This window comes from Rhinolophus sinicus, chromosome 15 (genome assembly GCF_057876585.1).
Source record: "Rhinolophus sinicus isolate RSI-liver-muscle chromosome 15, RSI-T2T, whole genome shotgun sequence".
Lineage (NCBI taxonomy): Eukaryota > Metazoa > Chordata > Mammalia > Chiroptera > Rhinolophidae > Rhinolophus > Rhinolophus sinicus.
The window spans coordinates 62,079,429-62,086,441 of NC_142515.1; positions in this window are offsets into that span (position 1 = coordinate 62,079,429).

Sequence of the window (7,013 nt, forward strand, 5' to 3'; positions counted from 1 at the left end):
AAGAGCCTGCCCCAGGTAGCTGCTGGTTCCAGGCTAATGGGAGATCTGTGGAGCAGATCCAAACCCAACCAGAAGCCTGGAATCAACGAGTCTAGCCTATCCAACCTATGCCAGCCAACTTGCAGACAAGGAAGGGAGATGTAAACTGCCATAGAGATTCTGTAAGCAGCAAACGCTGGCTGAAACAGTCACTCTCTTGTTGATTTGTTTGATGAGACTAGAGTGGTGAGCTGAGCAGGGCTCACCTTTGGAAAGCTACCCCCTTTCTCACCCTCCACACATTTTGAAGTCGTGGTCTGGGGTGGATAGTCTTGCCCCTTCTCTTTACTGGCTGACTTGGGTTTTCTCTGGACCAACTCCATCTGTTGTGGGAGTGATAGGTGCCGAAGCCTGGGTGGCGGTAGTGGGCTTAGGAAAGAAAGGGAGCTCAGGGAGGACATCTGGGTTGTTGTAACACAGCATCTTTCATCCTTCTGCTAAAAAGGTGCCCCTTGTGTTCTATGAGAGCCCTTCTCTCCTCTCCATGCCGATGGCTCAGGTGTGGCTGATCCAACCCTCTGCTTTGAACTGACCTTGGTTCTTTGGCAGCTCCCTCTCCTGGCTGCAGTGATAGGTTTGGGGAACATAGGCACAGGGACTGACCACAGCCAATGAGATACAACATGGATTTTCCTGACAGTGCTGGGACAGCGGCAGGTGCTCTTCCTGCGGGCCTTGAATCTAGTGGGGGATCTCGCATGATCAGAATGATCAGAAAAGAGCCTGACTGAGAACAGGATCAGCTTGGAGCAAGTGATGCGCAGGGACGAGAGGGACAGAGATACTGAGCTTTGGTGACAGCTGAATCAGATCATGTCTGAAGTCACAGCATCATTCAACTTTTGCCTTAGGTGAGTCAACAAACTCTCATTTGAGTAGGTATCTGCCATTTGTAATAAAAAATCTTGAATGACACAAGATTAGCCACCTGCTTTGAGTTTTATGTGTCCTTAATTTCTGGACATTATTATATCTCTCTTTGTGTGTGTGTGTGTGTGTGTGTGTGTGTGTGTATACAGTTGGACATAGTAGAAAAAATAATTTATTTAAAAAGATATGAACTCCTGGCCAAACGCTATCCCTTTAAAATAATCTGCACAAAGTGTTTACTGACATTATTTTATTCATTCATTGTTCACAACCACCCTCTATAGTAGGTATTTTTAATCAGTTACAAATTCTTTTGGCTATAACTTACAGAAAACCTGGCTAAATGTGACTTAAATCATAAGGAGATTTATTACCGTATGAGTATTTCATCAACTCTAAGATGCCATTGATTGTAAAACGCACCACTATTGCACCACTTTCTTTGCATAAGAGAAAATGCTGTGAAACTACGATGCAATTCTTTACTATCAAATCAGTTGTAAGATGTGACTTGATTTCAGAGGTGTTAAATGTGAAATATGTATTGCTTAACAAGAGATTTGTAGTTAGACAGCCTCAGATTTGGTTTGGCAGCTCAAGATTATCATCCAAGACGCAATCCTCTTGTGTCTTTCTGCTCTGCCATCTCAGCATATGTCCCCTTAAAGTTGCAAGATAGCTACTACAGCACCACGCTTGTTATCCTTTAATACAAAATTCAAAGGCAGGAAAAGAAGGAAGGGAACATGTGTGGGAGAAGTAGTTCTTTCCTCACTCACTTCTATCCTTTCATCAGAAAAACCCCTGCACGTTAATTCTTATGTCTCATTGGCCAGACCCACACATAGCTATGCGGGTTTCAAGAGAGACCAAGAAAGTGGGTATCTGACCTTTTCAGCCTTACAGTGGGAGGTAGGCAAGGGGAAGGGTTATCCGCAATGACTGTCTATGTCACAGGACTTTTATTCCCATTTTACAGACAAGGAAAATAAGGCTGAAAGAGCCTTAGTTATGTGTGCTTAGTTATCTGCCCAAGGACACATAAATAGAAATTGGCCGACCCTAGCTTTTTAAGCCAGTATTGAGTAATCCAAAAGCCCATGTTCTTTCCATTGCACTGTGAATCATCTGTATGCTAAAGACTGAACATTGAGAAACTTCAAACACATAGAAAGTAAATAGGAAGGAATGTATTTGAATGTAAACACCAGACAACCCAACCTTCAGTGGATCAAAGAGGTAGGGGTGTATTGCTCTCATGTAACAAGCACCCCAGGGCAAGGTAGCTGCTCAAGGATTTTATCAAGATCCCAGGCTCTCTCATTCTCCTCCTTCACCTTCCTGGTTGTACAGCTTCTGTCCTTATGCTCACAGCATGGCTGCTGCATTTCAAGGCATCACATCGAACTCCTGGGAGTTCAATAAGTGATTTCCTCTTACATCTCATTGGTCATAAGGTCACATGGCTATCACTACTTACAAGGAATTCTGGAAAGGTGAATATATTTAGCTGGGCACATCGTCATCCTGGACAAAACTGGGAGTCTGTTAGGCAGGAAGAAGAAGAGAGAGAAATTGGGTAGTGGGTTGTCCCTAGTGCAGCATGTATTGGGTTAGTATACTTGGTTTTCCTCTTCTCACGCTGATGGTATGAAGCCCCACTTGGGGCTTAGGCATGGATTTACTTTGGCCAGTGAAATATGAGCAGAGGTGACATGTATCACTTTCTAGTGGAAACTTTAAGAATTAGTGCACAATCTCCCATGTTCTTCTCTATTGATGTGGCGATTGTAAAAGCGTGTATGAAGAAGCCTTTAGCTGCCTGGGTCCCTGAGGGAGCAGGGGAATAGAATGCTCTTGCCAACCTATGATGGACATAAAGCACGAGTGAAAACTAGGCCTTTGTTTAGTTAAGCCACTGACATTTTTGCGAGGTTTGCTATCGCAGCATACCCTAGCCTATCCTGACATAGGTGGGTAATTAGCAGTGTTTGTGTTTGGTCCTCAGTCAAGGTCATGGTCAGATAGTGATGAGCCACGACCTAGGCCTGAATTGGCACAAACAATTCCCTTCTAGTCAAGGACTGTGTTAGTGGCCTCATGACAAGAGTTGGGAATCCAAATGTTCCCAGGCATTAACTACGGGCTAGGCTTGATCCAGAGCTCAGCAGTCAGAGCATCACATCCCTTAGGCCACAGTAATGGGTTAAGAGCTGGGCAGTGACTCGCATTCGTTTACTATGACTCAGACCTAGGATTTTGGGGAAACTGTTGGGAGTGATTATAACAATCATAGCTATACAATAGCTTGGCTGTGAGGATATCATCCCCGAGCTGCTGAGAGCCAACTACATATGCAAAGTCGACCTAAAAGAGATGGAGAAATGCCAGGTTCTGATGACATCACTCAGGCCTGTGGCTCTAGCCAAGCCTGACTGCCTCGAACTCCTGACTTACAAGCACCAAAGAAAAATCATTTTGGGGTTTTAGCCAATTTGAGTTGAGTTCCTGTCCCTTGAAGTCAAAAGAGTATGGGCTAATATATTTCTGTGTAGACATACATGTCAGCAGTGGTACCTGCCATGCCCGCAGCCCTAGCAGAGGGGACAGCCAGTAGGTGGAAATGTTTTAGACCACGTGACTGCTGGATGGGAGAGGGCACCTGAACCAGGTGCTAAATCCTAAATCCATCGGCTGGCAGTTTCCTTCTGACATTAAAGATGACCTATGTCTGTCAGATTTCTCTTGTGTAACTGGGAATTGGGACAAGTGGCAGGAGGGAGGCAGCTAGCCACAGGGGAAGAAGTAAGAAGGATGCTTAAGAGACGCCTCCATGAGCTGCTGGGGCCTTGGTGCTTCAAATAGCCAATTATCAGAAATGATGTGCCAGCAGAGGGCGCGAGCTAGCTGGCAGAAACAGCAGAGCAGGGGACAACCATCAGGTGGGAGATGGTGCACACAGCTCCAGGAAGGACGCGATGCAGCAATGGGTATTTCTATGTCTGTTTTGCTTGTTCCTGAGGACTTTCCAATTCTGGTTGAAATCTACATGTATCCCTATAATAAACCCATTTCCCACCCAAGCAGCTTCAGATGGTCTCTGACTTACCTTGCAAGACTGAACTCAGGCATCTGCTTTCCGTGTTGCCTCCACAATACTACTAGGCTTGGCTGAACACTGTCACACAGGCTGCTTTTGGGACCAAGGGATGGGAATTTAACCTAAAGGAATTTCAACAAAAAGGCTATTTATTGGCTTAGTTGAGAAGTCAAGGGATGAGACCTGCTTCAGCCTTTACTGGATGCAAGACTCATATGTACTAAGGATCTGACTTCTTTTACATCCTCGCTTTGTCACCCTCTGGGTTGGCTCCAGTATCAGGCTTTGAGTAAGATGGTGGCTTCAGTCTCTATATCCCCTTATGGAAAAGAGTGAGTCTCCTTCTCAGGACTGCCAGAGAAATGCTTTACTGCATGTCATTGGCTCTAAGTGGGACACATGCTTATCCTGAACAATTTCTGTGGCCATTATAATGAGAAGCAGTGACTGGGCCTCGTCATATGCTCCTCCTCGGAGACCCACCCAAAGCACATGGGTGTAGAGGAGAGAGGGTGAGTAGTTTTTAGAATGTAGGTTGAGCTGCTGGGAGACTTCAAATTTGATTGGCTTAAGCAAGACAGAAGTTTCTTTCCCACCTGTCTGCAGGTGGTCTCTATTCTGAGCACGTATGTTCTCAGCTAGAGGAGTTCTATTACTATAGAAAGGGAGAATAAGTATTGGGGGACAGCTAGCAGTCTCTATCTTGGGGTGATCCGCTGAATGAAATGAGGGGATAAATTGTGGGGAGCTAAAAAACAACAGGTGTCTACTACAGGGCCTCTTCTGTGTGTGCCCCAGCCGCTTCTGTTTCCTTTAATCACTGTCTGTCTGCCTGTGTGTCTGTCATTGCTGTCTTCGAATCCCCCATCACACAGGCTCCAGCTTAAGGCACCTCTGATTTGGCCTGTGTTCCCAACTGCCTAGGACTGGCACTTACTAGGGACTCAGTAAAATATTTGTGGATGAAACTGAGTGGCAATAGGTATTCCTGGATAAACTAAACTTTCCTTCCTTCCTTCCTTCCTTCCTTCCTTCCTTCCTTCCTTCCTTCCTTCCTTCCTTCCTTCCCTCTCCTCCCTTCCCTTCCCCTCTTCCCCTCTTTCTCTTTCTTTCCCCTTCCTTCCTACCTTCCTTCCTTCCTCCCTTCTTTCCTTCCTTCCTTCCCTCCCTCCGTCCCTCTCTCCTTTCTTTTCTCTCCCTTCCTTCCTTCCTTTCTCTCTCCCTCCCTCCCTCTCTCTGTCCCTCCCTCTCTCCCTCCCTTCCTTTCTTTCTGTGAGCATCTATTAAATGTCAGCCCTGGGAAGTCAGTGTCTTCTTCACTTAAGGATCTTATGGCTAGAGGAATCTCTCACAGTCTAGGGACTTTTTGGTCTGAAGAACAGATACTGTTCAACTAGTCACAATTCTCTCTTCCTTAGGCATTGAGGACACAGTGACACATTCAAACTTTCAGTGTCTCCCTTTCTGAGACCCCCAGAGGTGCGCCCACAGTGGTTGTCTGTGTTTGGGGCCAGCTCATTGTCACTTTCCCATTAGTCTGGCAACAGCATCTTGCCCTTCCACCACTCTGTGACTTGGGAGGGGCTGTCAGTCCTAGTACAGTGCCCCCACCCTCTCAGAGGGAGCATGTGACACAGGTTGGCCAATCCAAGAGCTTTCTTTCTCTGTCCCAGGATTGTCAAGCAGGGTCAGTTAGATTTGATTTGTGGATCCAGAGATGTGAGGATGTAGATTTGGGGCTGCCAGAAACTGGTTCCCAAGAAAAGAGAGCCTATGTCAGGATGAATCTACACCAGAGGGAATCAGAGGGAAGGAGGCGCGAGACAGAGCTCTGTCCTCATGTCTGAGCCTTTGGCTTTGGCAATGCCTGAAGTTGGGTTCAACAATTCTCACTTGCCTAAACTATACAATATTAGCCCTTTAATCCAGCATTCAAGTCTGTAAATGGTTGGTTAATAGGCAAGTCAGTTAACTTAAAGACAGTTGGGAAGCAATCTGATTGAGTTTTTTAAGATTGTTATGACTTTCCTCCTATTCTTTCTTTTTCTAGTGGCCTTCCCCACACTTACACACTTAACTGACATCAGTTTCTGTGACTCGCCTTCCAAAGCATTTAACTAGTTTTCACAGGTACAAAACTTTCTCTCCATATTCATATTCCATCAGTTTATGTGCTATTTAGTTAAATTGCATAATTACAACATGTACGGTTGGAATAAGTAACTTTGGTACAAATGCAACTGACTCTTGGTGAGCCAACAGCTCAACTGGTGAGAGCAGAAGTGCTCAGCCAGTTCAAGTGTCGTCCTGGCCACCAGTATCCAGAAGGCTGTAACCTTTGACTCTTTTGCTCTCTTACAACTGTGAGTCCTAATGAAAACTTGTTTGTCTTTGATGAAGGTTCTTTCTGGGGTATATTATTGCTGGTCACAAATCTTGCATAGGCTACAATATTGCCTGGCAATCTTCTACTGGACTTCTTTGGCCAATAGGCAATTCCACTCTCTGCAATGACTACTCCAAACCTCTTCCGCTCTCTTCACTCTTCCAACCTTTCCATCTTCCCCTTTCTGTCTCAGCATATGAGCTTGCATTTTATTTCACAGAGAAAACGGAAACCATCAAACTTCAATTTCCAAACCTACTAAATTACCTAGGACTACCCCCATCATTTCTTCTCGCTTCATAGAGAGGCTGCCACGACGTGTTTCACACATTCTGGATTCCAGCCCATGGGGACCTTCTGCCAGCTGTGGTTCCCACTCCTTCCTGTTCTTCATTCACTCCTGCTCTACGGGTCCTTCTCCCGCGCTCAAACATGCTCAATTTGTTACAAGGTGCAGTGGATCTGTCTGTGTCTGGCCACCCAGATTCCACTCCTCCTTCTGGGGAAACGTCGTGTGTGTGTGGTCCTGGTGGGCCAAGGGTGCTCTTACACATGCATTCGGCCAGGTAGTCCTCTCACCATCCAAGGACAGAGGGCACATGGCTGTAGCTCAGCCAA